General features: G+C 35.6%; 1 pseudogene; it reads right to left on the reverse strand.

Moving 5' to 3' along the window:
* Nucleotides 1-9986: 9986 nt before the first annotated feature.
* LOC149019626 (RING-H2 finger protein ATL2 pseudogene) lies at nucleotides 9987-11713 on the reverse strand (annotated as a pseudogene).
* Nucleotides 11714-14807: the final 3094 nt, after the last annotated feature.

Raw genomic sequence — 14807 nt, forward strand, 5'->3', positions numbered from 1 at the left:
GTGCAGAGGAACTTACCACTGGAAGAGATTTTTCAGAATATAAGATGTGCAGAGATGGTCTCACCACTGAGGCTCCTCAGAAGGTATTAGCAACTCCTAATTCAACCAGCTTGAATAGAACAAATCATTGTCAGTGAACAGGTCGATTACAAAAAATGCCGAAAAGGTCCTCACCATTACAGCCATGCATTGGGATTTTGGTCTATAATATAAATAGAGATTAAAATCGTCCGCTCTGCAAAGGGTCAGGCAGTGCCTGCAGATGGTAAGATCCAAGGGTGGAGAATGGTTGAACATTTTTTTACCATCAAAGGATTATTTAGATGGCTAGCACTTCTTAGTAAAGAGGTCACACAGATTTAACTCTCCCTAATAGTGTATTAATGGCCCTTCCCTAACATAAATTTTTTTTTCTTCTTTTTTCAAATAAAGATAAAGTTGATTAAAAAGAATAAAAATAAATCATCTCCATACACTTGTGAGTTGAGATCCTCCCGCCCCCTTCTTCTCACTTCTTCTCTACCTATCTATTGAAGATTTGAGGTATTCCACAAAGAAGAGGACATATGATGGAAGACAAGGAATTTGAATCAATTTTTACCAAAGCAAAAACCATTGCTATTATGTTCGAGGAATTTGCTGATTTTGTCATCATAAGGGCATCAATAAGACTGAACAAAATCACAAATTTATTTAATTTCCTCCTAGTTGCTTGTTCTCTAGATTGGTTTCTACGGGTTTAACTTTTGGGAGTGCTGGGACAAAAATATAAAAGAGAAAAAGGGTAAAATGCTGGTTTCCTTTCTCTCTCTTCCTCTTTTTATATTTTTCTTCTGTTGCATGCACTCTTTGAAATCCCTAGTTCCATCTTTACAGATTTGTCACTTAATTGAGAGAGAGAGAGAGAAAAAAAAAGGAAGATGCTAGGGACTCAATGTGTGAGTGTGTTTGAAGGATTTTAAAATACCCAAGCATTTTCTACAATTAGATATTTATATGCCATATGGCATACTACAACTTATGCACCATAACCACTTTTAGATCCTTGCATAGCATACAATTTTTCCTATAAATAGTTAGGGCTGCAACACGGTCGGGCTGGGCTGGGCTTTTACAATCCCAAGTCCAGTCTTTAATATTCTAATCTAAGCTCATTGTTGTCTTGATTTTAATTTAGGACCAAGAATTATTGTCCTGGCTTTAAGCCTTATAGAGCCAAGTGTAGGGATTAAAGTCAAGCTCATTCTCGTCCGGATTGGTTATGTCTTTGTCCTTGATTAGCCCTGGCCTTAATGACCCTATTCTTGTCCATGTTCCTAATTCATTGAGATCAAACATTATGATAAAATTAATGTCAAAATCAGGGACGGGTCGGGACTGGCCCACGGGCCAAAAAGTAATTTCAAACCCGCCTTTGGCCCTAGTTAAGACCAGAATATTTTGGCCCTAACTCGCCTTCAGGGCCAAAATCTTTAGCTCAAGCTTTATTTAGGCTTAGGGCGGGTGAGGTCAAACTTGCCCCCATAATAAATAGTTGATTTCCCATGTCTTGTGTATTTGCAAGTTTGCTGCCGGTCTTTCTATATGATATTAATAATAGAAATATAATGACTAGTACCAAAAAAATAAAATAAATAAATAAATAAAACAATAATAATAAAATTTCATTCGACCGAAAAATGATATAATGGAAAAAAATCTTTTAGCTCTTTTGATATCAAATAGGTTAATTATTTTGCTCTTATATCTTTCAAAGGGGAAAAAAAAAACTTTAGAGTTGAAAAGGTACGCAATCAGGAATCAAATCCGATCTTTGGATAAATCTCAAGAGAAAGCTTCTAAACATTATTGGATGCAAATCTGGTTCTTATGTTATATTTTATTGATAATTTCTAAAGGGGTGGAACTTGGATTCAACATTGAGGGACCCAAGAATAAAAGTCGATAATTTTTTAATTGGGAAAGCATCAGTGCTTTTTGCCACACATATTATGTGGGCCCTAATAAGACCCATTGGGGGTCCTACTTCTGAAATATTTTATTATATTAAGGATTAGACCCACATATATTTTGTGGGGCCCACACATATTTGAAAAAAAAAGATAATTTATTGATAATAATATTTTTTTTATAAAATATAGATAAATTAAAGCAACAATTCAAATATATATATATATACATGACTTCAACCCTAAAAAGTTAGATGCAAATCAATTTTTTTTTCTGAGATGCAAACCAATGGTAGTTAATTACGTTACTAACTATAGACATTTTATTTATAATATAAAATCAAATAATCAAAATTGTAGAAGAAATAAAGAAACAAAGAATATAAAATCAAATAAAAAGAATAAAAAAAAAAAGATGATAAATAAGTGGAGAAGAATTTTCCTAAATTTTAATTAACCCACCCTTATAGGAAGGCAAATTTTCCTACCCACCCTTATAGGAAGGAAAGAGAATAAATAAGAAGAAAAGAGAAGAGATTGACATTTATATTCATTATTTTACTTTTAAAAGTTGTTTTCAATATGGGGGTGGCGGGTTGGGGGGGGGAATAGTGATATTTACGAAAAAGAAGAGAGGAGAGAATAAATAGGGATTGAGTAGTTAGTTTTTAATTAGGAATGTCATTTATACCCATTATTTTACAAGTTCTCAATATTGAAGGGGGTAAATAGTGATATTTCATATGTGAAAAGAGAAAAAACTGAAAAAATTAAGAAAATTAAGAAAAAAATTAAGAAAAAAGAAGAATCCTGAGGATGGCCCCTCGGGCCCCACTGTGGTTCCGCCTCTAAATTATTATTCTTCCAACATACTATAGCTTAATCACTACTTTATCCTTTATATTTTTTTAACTTACTAATCAAATCTTAAACTTTGTCCATAATAATGATGCATTTATGTCCTTAAATTTTATTAGGCTCTTTTTGGTATCAATTATCATTTTTAATTATGAAATTTTTATTATTTTAAATTATTTGACATCTATTATCAAATTTTTTTTATTTAAAATAATAGAAAAGCCTCCAACATCTATAATAGACTTTTTGTCTATTATGAATTATGGTGAGAATTTCATTCTCTTCATTTATGCAAAAGTTTACTTAAAATTTTATAGTTAAGATGAGAGTGAAATAGTCAATAACATTCTTTTATTTAAAAAATCATATATTTTTTTTTCTTTTTTCTCTTTTCTCAATTGCTCACTATAATTTTCGGGCTTTGCTTGCGTGCAGCGGCTGCACCTGCAGCCATAACGGCTGAATGGGCAGCCGTACACCCATCCAACATTTGAGCCGTTGAATTAAATGATTTGGATTAAGGTGAGAGTATAGCTACCCATCCAGCCATTGGCTGCACTGAAGCAAAAACAATCATTTTCTAACAATCTTTTATTTTGACATACCAAACTTATTTTTCATTCTAAAATTTATTTTTGACAAAATTCATCAAACCATTTTCCATTATTGACCAATAATGAATTATTGTACTTATTTATTTTAAATAGGCATAATAGAGAATGAGAAATGATATCAAAAAGAGCCTTAGTTAAATGGTGATGAGACATATTTGATTTATTCTTAAATTTTCAAAATAATCTTGAGATTTTACATTACTGCGGGTCGAACCACTGGTTTAAAAAACCGAGTTTGGCAAACAAATATATATATATATATAAAAGAAATAATACAATGATATTACAAAGCAAATTATAAATTTTATATTATTTATTTACATTTTATATTAAATTCCATTACCATCTTGTAATTAGGGGAGAAATTGACCCTAACCTAAAGTGTCGATCGGTATTCTTCTCTGATCAAAACAAGAAAAGGAAAAGACTTTCCTCCTCTTCCTCTTCCTCTTCCTCCACGACATAAAACAGAATTTTAGGTATTTATGAATCGCAACATCCACTCAGAATCAACAAAGTCCAATCGTGCTGCTAATTTCTTCAATTCTTGAATTGGCTAAACTTCATATCAGAATCTTTTACTAAATTGACAACGGACAATCTCGCTTTGACTTCATATTCACCAACTGTGTTTATGATAGATAAAATTTTCTTTGCCGTAACCATTCAACTCTTGAGCTGTCTCAGTTTTGAGCTTGGCTGTAACAATATCAACCCTGGTTGCGATACACGAGTTCCATCATGATTTATCAACCACAACCACAATTTGTTACCTTACCATCATTTGTTCCATGGTCAGGGTTAGGTTTGAAGCTTTCCAGACAGCTCTCCACGGCAGTCATGGAACCTGAAAGTGCTTTGTTGACTTCACTATACTTCTCTCTCTCCGTGTTTTTCTTTTCCTTACTCGGTTTCTTTGACCGGTTAATAAACCCAAAACATTAATTAATTTCTTGGATCCAGAGCTGATGAGATGATAAATTACAAGATAAAAGTTGATTTATATAGACTTTGCACTCTACGTACTCAAAGAAAACGCGTGCATGCATGGAAATATGCTCCCTGCCACGTAAGAAATATATATAATATTAACATTACGTTGGTTGATTCTTTAGACTGGATAGGAACTTGAAAAGCAGAAAGGGAAGGTATCTTAATGTCTTCCCTTTAATTTTAAAAGTTGTTGTTAATTATGGTTTAGTTTTAATAATTGGATATGATTGCTTAGAATCTCACTAAGGTTGTGTCCACGGTACAAAGTATCGGTGATATATTGCCGATATAGAGCAATATATCGCCTTGTCACTGCGGGGGAGACACACTCCCCTAGCGACACGACATATACCAAATGTTGATAATATATTGCCGAAAAATTGACAAGCGACATATCGAGAAAAATCGATTTTTGGGCGATATATCGCTAAATTCACCATATTTAACAAAATTTCATCCGGCTTTATTCATCATAATTGTATAATGAATTGTAAACTTTAATACTTCTTTTCACCAGTTGTATAATTGTGTTTTCTTTGCATGTATACATTAGTTTATATGAGTTTTCCAAACTTCCAATTTTTCCCGCATATAGCCTTACATTAGTCAATTAGAAACCTTAGAATAAGTGATATTTGGTCAAAATAATGTTCCTAATGTGTTTATTGGCCTCAAAGGTTACCACAAAATTCAGTCAACGCCATGCCCATGTCGGTGGGGCCTCCAACCACCAACACGACGACACTATCCAACATTTCAGACCTTGGTTGTGTCCCATTATCCATAATTCGACTTAGTCGGATCTATATAAAAAATAGCATGCATGTACGAGAATGCTCGATTCTTTGATATTCTCCACCACATATGGTGGAGAAGCCTATCTTTAAGTATTGATAAGGTCAAGATAATATTATATGAGGAATCTGATTCTACATATATTTATTGCCTTAAACAGTATGGTAGAACCATTTACATTTTTCAATCACACACAATTAGGAGGCGAGATCAAAGATGGATCTCTCTCTTAATTATGTGGTGGAGTGGAAACCACAATTGTTTCTCCTTGTAGATAGAGGATGCTAACTTAATATTTTATTGCTCGATGGAATCAAATGTTTCTTTATTGGTCAATTTGTCAATCATTGAGGCCGTGTTTGTTTGCAAAGGTGGGATAGGAAAGGAAGAATGAAAACAAAACAAAATGTTTCTTTATTGGTCAATTTGTCAATCATTGAGGCCGTGTTTGTTTGCAAAGGTTGGATAGGAAAGGAAGAATGAAAACAAAATAAAGGGATTTTATAATTAAATGTTAGATTCAATTTTTCATAAATTTTATATTCAATTTTTCCATAAATTGAATGTAAGAGTTAAATTAAGTTTGTCCAAGCATATATTTTGGGATTTATTAGAGCCTGTTTGGTTACATGAATCTGGAAATTATACCCGTTTGGTTGTAAAAATCTCTAGATTCATGAAATCTAGAGATTCACCTTTTTACATTAAAAACGTGAATCTGTAGATTTATAGGTAATGGGTGAAATCCAGAGATTTCAAAAAAGCTATATATGCATTTGCACATTCACAAAAATCACGTCGATCAAATAGTTTTTTAGGATGAATCCACAGATTTCATTCCACAACCAAACATCTAATTTTATAAATTATAACTCCACATATTTGAAATCTATAGATTTGAAATCTCCAGACTCTTGTTTTTTCAAATTTTCTCCCACTCCATCTTTATTCCAGCAAACAAACATAGCTTGAGTGATCATATCATCCTTCTAATATGGGATATAAGTTAGCGACATGGCCACACTGTAGATGTGTTACACAAGCCTCACAAGAAGTAAAATACATAAAGGGCTCACGCCTGATCCGAGTGGAAACAAATCTCGATCATTTATAAAGCATGGGACCCATGTCAAAAGCAAAAAATCCAATGTGTTAAGAGGGTGTTTGCAAAGGGGGTGGGATAAAAAGAGTGGAAAAAAATAAATATGTGGGCTCCATATGTAATAGGGTGAAGAAGAAGGAAATGAAAGAAAGATATTTTGTGAAAAAAATAAAATGTGGGTCCCACTCTATTGTTTTTTATATTTTTTTACAAAATTTCACATATTTTGTAGGGTTTTGAAAATGCATAGATTGAAAAAGTTATGATGCCACATTAGCAAATTGTTTGTCAACTTTTCTACCCCAATGAACCAAACAAACAACATTTTGAAATTTCATGGAAAAAATTGATTTCTTAAACTTTGTTCAACCCCTTTTTCTCACCCCACCTATATTTCAACAAACAAATGGTGTCTTAAGGTCTTTTTGATATTGATTCTCATTCTTATTTTTAAATATTTTTTTCCATGTGTTTAATATTCATTTTGAATCTTATTTCCTTTTAAAAAGATAGAAAAGAAAGAAAAAAAAACCCCATAATCCATATTCTAAGTCCAAAACTCATTATATTTATTTTTGAATAGGTCTCTTAAAATTCTATTGCAAATTAAGGGTATAATAGTATACACACATTCTTTTTATGAAAGTCCTATTATTTGTCTTTTATTCTCACTCTCAAACCCCAAGAATTATTATTATTAATATTTTATTTTGACATACCAAACTTATTTTTTTTTTCATAATTTATTCTCGAAAAAAATTACCAAACTATTTTTCATTTTTGGCAAAAAATGAATTTTTGTATTCATTTTTTTTTCCGGATACAAAGATAAGATGGGACTAAACAACCCAAAGGAACAAACAGAAAACTTAACTTAAACAAGACTCTCTATCCACCAAGAGAATTCCTTCTAACCCAGCTGGAGGATCTAGAAAGAATGCCTATGGGTTCAAGAAACAAAATTGCACTCTAGACATTCAATTAGTGGCTTTGTTTGCTTTTCTACCAAGATGAACAAATATCACCCTTCCATTAATGCTTAAAAGAGTTTTTATTTCCTCAATGAAGTGAACAATACTCCCTTGTGCATGCTTACAAGGGTCAAGGAGAGCAACAGTTTCCCTAGAATTAGATTCAACTTGAATTTGACATAACCCCAAACTCCAAGCCAACCTAAGGCCTTCGATAATCGCTATTAATTTTGCTTCAAGGACTGAACACAGAGGAAACTTCCTTGCAAAACTTCCTTTGAACAACCTCTCTTGATCTCGCAAAATACCACCTACCTGCATATAGTTCTCTTTACTTGTAAGAGAAGCATCCACATTATATTCACTTTTTTAAATAGGCAAAATAGAGAATAACAGATTATATCAAAAAGACCCATAGATCTTGTCGATATTTTCATATAATCTAAGATTCACCATTTCTTGCGTGGCCCCAAAAAAAAAAAGAAAAAGAAAAGAAAAAACAAAGGGTGGTATCGGAGTTGCCCTTTGTGACCATCAGGGTCATCTTATTTGTGATAAGAACAAAGTGTTCTTCTATTTTATTAGCTGAACTAGCGACCATAAGAGCTGGTTTATCGCAGGCCTCTAAAGAAAATATTCAGTCTTATTGTGGAATCGAACTCTAAAGAAGTGATTCTCCAAATCAATGATGTTGCTTATCAATCGGTAGAGATAGATGCCATCTTTTGGGATATCTCTAACTTGAAGTAATATTTTTCTATCCTACCATTTTTAGATTTGTTCGAAGAATGCCAACAGAGTTTGCTCTTTATCTCAGTTGGTCTTTTTGGTTGAACTTTAGAAAGTTTGATCATCATTCAAGTCTGGGCTTTTGAATTTTTGTTAGGTGTCCATGTTTTGTAATAGCTCAATTCCTCAATGAATTTAGCTTTTTATAAAGGAAAAAATAATTCATTATGTCGTGTTAAATTGTATTGGGTCGGGTCATAACCCATACCCAGGTAGAGAGGATAAGGCAGTGAAAATAAGCCTATAAATTGTGGATAATTGTAAACCCTAAAACTTAATGAAAACAATAGTCTCCTTTCTCCCGTGGATGTAGGCCTCTGGCCGAACCATGTAATTTCCTCCTGTTCCTTTTAGATTTTACTTCTTCTTCATTGATTTTATATTGATTATACAATTAACATGGTATCAGTCAAGGTTCTCAATCTATCCTCTCTTTCTCCCATCGGCTATCTTTTTTTCTTTCTACAAATTTTTTTCTGGGTTCGTTGGCGAAAACGTCATGGTTTCTTTGAGGAAGATGTCGTCGCTCACCAAACAATTTTGCATTGGAATCGGTGATTCCAAAATCCTCTTGGGCAATCCATTGCAAAGAATAAAACACAAAAGGAAAGATTATAATCTTCTATTTTATTCGATTGAATCCCTTGCAAAGAATAAAAGACAACAAGTAAGATTATAATCTTCTATTTTATTTGTTAGTGGGAATTGAACCCGGGTCTCCTGGGTGAAAGCCAGAGATCCAAACCCATTAATTGTCCAATGGAGCTAAACTTAAAATTGAATAGTGAAGATGGGGAACTTTTTCCTTCTCCAACAGAATGTATGAGACTTGTTGGAAGATTGATTTATCTCAGAGTCACTAGATCTAATATTGTTTATGTTGTGCAAGTTCTTAGTTAATTTATGGAGAAACCCAAAAAGCCTCACTTGGATGCTGCATTTCGAATTTTACTCTATTTAAAATCTTGTCTAGGGAATGGCATTTTGTTATCTTCTTCTAGTGACCTACACATCAATGCCTATTGTGACTCCGATTGGGCAAGCTGTACCACTTCTCTTCGTTCTACTACTGGCTATTGTATTTTCATTGGATCAAGTCCTATCTCTTGGAAGAGTAAAAAACAATCAACTGTTTCCCGATCTTCTGCTGAAGCGGAATACAAATCAATGGCCACGACAACTTGTGAATTGACTTGGTTGCTTTATTTACTTAAGGATTTAGGAGTTTTGCATCCGGAACCTATGGATTTATTTTGTGACAATAAAGCGGCTATACACATCGCTGCAAATCCAGTCTTCCATGAGCTAACAAAGCATATTGAGATTGATTGTCATGTGCTTCGTGAAAAACTTCAGGCTCGACAAATTCAAACAATTTATGTTCCTTCTAAGCATCAAGTGGCAAATGTTTTTACTAAAGCTTTGAGTCAAGAACAATATCATTTTTTTCTTAGCAAATTGGGCGTTCATGATGTTCACGTTTGAACTTGAGGAGGAGTGTTAAATTGTATTGGGTCGGGTCATAACCCGTACCCACGTAGAGAGGGTAAGGCAATGGAAATAAACCTATAGATTATGGATTATTGTAAACCTTAAAACGTAATGAAAACAGTAGCCTCCTTTCCCGTGGATGTAGGTCTCTGGTCAAACTACGTAATCTCCTCTTGTTTCTTCTAAATCTTACATCTTCTTCATTGATTTATATTAATTATTGATTTTATATTGATTATAAAATTAACATGTTGCTTTAATGATGTTAAAACTCTTTTGATCAATGATGTTAAAACTCTTTTGATCAGTTCTTACCAAGTGGCCTATCAAAAAATAGTTCATGGAAGTGGTTGCTGTTGCATCAAGACACAAGGAGGGAGGAAGGAACATGTTCCTTGGTTGCATCAAGAGCGAAGATACCAGGAAGGATCAAATTTAACATCTAATGAACAATTCACGCGGAACTCTCCCAACAAAATCGATTAAAAATTTAGGAAACGACAATTCAATTAATGCAATATCGGTGCCCACATAGCTTTCTAAATCCCGTGAATTTCAATTATCGCCTTTCTTCAACCTTTGAACTTTTCAGCAATTCAATTTAATTCAATTCAAAAAACCCTGTATCTGGTCCCATGATGATGCTGAGTTCACCATTGAAGTTACGTTCCAGTCCCATAAATTAACACGGAGTGGATCAAAATTTCATTTTGACACGGCAATCGAAGTACAAAACCCCATTACTAAATGGGTTCATAATTCAAAGTTTTACTACGATGGAATGAAATAAGAATGAAAAGAGTTACAAAAAAAATACAATAGAATGAAATAATTTAATCTTTGTTTTCCTGTATTCAAAATCAATCTTTATCGAGTATCACACAGTCAATGGCGGCAACCACGCATCCAATCTCGTGGATTACGAAAATTGGCGTTTAACAGGACTAGAGTATCAGTCATCAATGGCGGCAGCCGCGAAAGAGGACCTTTTCGGTTTCTTCTTTCGGTGGAAATATGCAAATTTGACTTGTTAGCGTCTTTCGCCGCCTACTCATCTCGCCTGAAACTCTGATGATCAAGTGGGTCATCGGCTTCGTCGTTTCTTCTGTGATCAGCACAAAATTTACCTCTTCGATTGAGGTGAAATTTGATGTTCATCTCCATTTTCGAGATCAATTTCTGCATTAGAATTGTAACTCATACCCGCTGCCGAAGACGGAGATACACTACCAATCCAATCTCTGCTAAACATCCTCTTTAACGATTGAATTCGACCTCCAGGGGATTTCAATGGCGATTTCAGTCCCTGAATGCGCGGCGAACCCAAGTTAAATTGCTCTTCTTCTAAGCTTCTGAAATAGTTCCTTCGTGGGACCTGAATCGAAATAGTCACCGCCGAAGAAGAAGCAGAAGAAGGTCGCGGCGACGGTAGAGAAGCAGAAGAAGAAGATGAAGGACGTTCGTTTTCGTAGTGTTCACACGATGGACAAAGATCAGAACTTGGCCTTGTTTCTGGTTCGGCGACATTAACAGCAAATTCCACCGGAATTTCACTGGAAGTAGGCGGCGACGGCAGCGACGGCAGCGCTGGAATTTGCGGAGTAACAAGAGTTCTACAGAGAGGGCAAGTAGAGTGAGAATGAAACCACATGTCGATACAGGCTGTGTGGAAGCTGTGATTGCATTTAGGAAGAAGACGACCTTCCTCGCCCTCTTCAAATTCGGACAAACACACGGCGCATTCTTGCAGTTCACCGCCGTGACCGGTGGTGGCGGCGGCGGAGGAAGAATAAACGAATGTAGGAAGAGATTTAAGAACAGAGTAGTCAAGGCCGCGGGTTGAGGCAACAAGAAAACTATCGGATGGATCGACGGCGAAGATGATTCGAGTACGGCGGATGCGGCGACGACGGCTCCGGTTAGACTGGCGGCGCGTAATGGAGCGAAGAAGGAACCAACGCGCGTAGATGTGGAGACAGACAATCAAGATTACAACCGTGAAAAGTATAATTATGGCGCTCAACATTATCTTCCCACTCAGGGCGTAGCTTTTGCCGCCAGAGTTCTCCTTTAGAGGATCCATGTTTTCACTTGCAGAAAGCTCAAGCTGAGAGAGAGAGAGAGAGAGAGAGAGAGAAGAGAACAAACGCTGTAACCCACGAAGGAAGAGGAGAAGAGATGATTATATATGTGAAGAGAAGACGAAGAGGAGGAAATAAGAGGAAGGTGAGGAGGTTTTGGGGGGGGATATGATGGGAACCTTCGTTGCGTGACGTTTGTGAAGAAGAAATGGAACGCTCTGCAACACGAAACTGGGCGTCTGGGCCCCAAGTCTCTGAAATTTTAAAACTACCTTTCGAAGGAAGGACCCACGCGGGGTGGATTTGGCGCACTCCACTCGTTGAGGAATTTCATCGAACACTTATAACATAAGGTTGTATTGCTCTATTAGCTGCGAAACTGAAGGTTACCCATTTTGCAGTTAAAAAAAGAGTTATCAAGGAAGACCGCAACGTTAAGTTTGAAGTCAATTAGGTATCAACTGTTAACAAACAAGGAAGGAAAGAAAAGTTGGGTGTGAACTTACGTTGTAGAAGTGACTCACAAGAACAAGAGGAAGAATGGTCAAAGCTTCATGGTCAACAAGTCAATTTCATACGTTATCAGGAGAGAAAAAAAAAAAAAAAGAAATCCAATTTTTCTTCCAAAAGTAGCCTTTTCCTTGAAGTGTACTATGGTCTGTTTGCTGGATAAAAATAGATTTATTTTTATTTTTTCAATTGATTTTGGGCCAAATTCTTGTTTGTCCACTGTACTCATTATTTCAGTTTGTTCGGCTGATAACTTTGATATTGAAATGACCATTTTGTCCATGGGAGAAAAGAAATATAATTTTTCTTTTAAAAAATTTTCAACATATGGACAAGTTTCTTTAAATTAAAAAAGCCTATCCACTAATATAGCATCTCATTTTTTTTATTGTATTTTTTTTAAAGTCTCACATATTTGGTTTGAATTTTGAGAAAAAAAAAATTAAGAATATAATAAAGTCTTTTTACTTGGAGTTCACTTAAATGGAGTGAAACTATGACATGTCCATTTAAGTAGGAAAAATCAATGAATGTTTATTTTTATAATTTAAAAATATATCTATTACTTTTTTTTTTTGGTATAAAATTTATCTATTACTTACAGTTACATTTCTGTGTAGTTTAAATATAAAATAACACATTTGTCTTTATGTGTGGTAAAATAACTTTAATGCCTCTTCACTTTCACTCACACTACTCAACCCCCAGGCGGCCCTTCACCCTCCTTATTCCTACACCTCGACAAAAACCCACCACCGCCAGCAACCACCAATACTCAACCCCTAGGCGGCGGCCCTTACCCTCAAGTCCGGATCCTCATCCCTGTTGGGGAGCACATAAACTGCTCCCCGACGGCTTACCAACCACACAAACACGTGGTGCTCACAGATGAAAATTTGATGTTTTTTTTTTCTTCAAAAAATGCTTTTCTCCTGTTGGCCCCACGTATTTGTGTGGTTGGGAAGCCGTCAGGTAGCAGTCTGTGCTCCCCCGAGACAGGATGATGATCCAGGACTCCTTACCCTCCCGGGCCTCCCCCTTCTTCTTACACCTCGCCAAAAACCCCACCACCGCCAGCAACCACCAATACTCAACTCCTGGGCAGCTCTTCACCCTCCCCCTTCTTCCAACACCTCGCCTAAAACCCCAGCACTGCCAACAACCACCAACCCCTAGTCAATTCAACCAAATCTTCAAACCACCATCATGTTAATGGATCCAGCTACCAGAATCTGAAGTAGAAAAGAGTGGAGCATATGGACCGTGACCTGAGTTAGAGCCTCAACGTTTCAACAATGGCTTCCTCAATCGCTCGCAGATTGACTACCAAGCTTCTCAAACCCTGTACTCACTCTTCTTCCATTTCTTCTTTTCCCTCCTACTCCATCTCCCATAGCTTTAAGACCTTCACTTCTGGTCAATCACGATTGATGAGTTCTCTCTTAGATTACACTCACACCTGATTTGAGAGACCCATGAACCATGATCGGATCAGTTTCTTCTGGTTTTACTCAAGTTCCTCATCTAAGTTCAACTCCTCTTCTCATTAGCAGGAAACCCTCACAAGGCTTTATACTAGATCTTTATTACTCGAAAAACCCATAATGGTTCCTGGGCTTAGATTTTTTTCAACCACTTCGCAACACGATCTCTCTGCACTCGCTTATGCTTAACCCGTTTCTCATGTCCACTGGTTCTGCAGCAAATGCTAAAACTTACTTCCACAAACGATTTGGTTAACATTTTGGAGCAACAGGGACGGTCGGAGCTTCTAACTGAAAACCTTCAGATTACGAAAGCGAATATCTTCATTGTTCCATGGCGTGGTTTTACTTTGCTTTCAAACCCTAAACTTTAAACCCAATTTCTCATTAGGTGTGGGAAAATATCTTTAATGTTCATTCACTCTCACTCACAGTCACACTACCCAATCACCCATCTTCTTCCTATATCTTTGAAAACCCCACCACTGTCACCAACCACCACCCACCTTCTGCGAAAAAGCTTGGATCATCGAGCCGAAATTTCTATAGAGATTTCGATCTCGACCGTTGAATTTTGACCGATAAAACACTAGGAAAGGACCAAATACGACTAAGATTTTTTGTTGTCGTCAGAACAAAGAGAAGTCCCATCTCTATTAACATAGTAACTGGAAGTGGAAGGAATGATATGATCCACGCATATTGATATGTAATTGTGCAGTACTGAGCTGTGAAAATTGTGGATGAATTATAGTGGTGGCCAATTTTGGTTTTATTTTTTTTACTTTTTGAACTACACCACTAAAACCCAAAAACAAAATGGGTGGTCGAGATTCACCATTTTAAATATGGATCATTCACAGCTCAGTGCTGCGCATTTAAACCAAATTGCACATAATGACAAATTTGTCATTTCAGATTCAAACTTAAGTGTAACTGTAGGTAACAAATCATTTTTCAAATTGTAAAAAGTAAGTGACCTCACAATAAAAAAGAACTCTATAATAAAAGTATCACCAACCATAATAAACTTAAGTGTGCTACGTATTTTTCTCGTAGTTTCTCCCTAACTTAAGTGACCTCACAATAAAAAAGAACTCTATAATAAAAGTATCACCAACCACAATTTTTCTAGAAAAAATCCTCACTTTTTTATTTCTATTCTCACAT

This window comes from Hakea prostrata, chromosome 4 (genome assembly GCF_041222555.1).
Source record: "Hakea prostrata isolate BN-2017 chromosome 4, UWA_Hpros_2, whole genome shotgun sequence".
NCBI lineage: Eukaryota > Viridiplantae > Streptophyta > Magnoliopsida > Proteales > Proteaceae > Hakea > Hakea prostrata.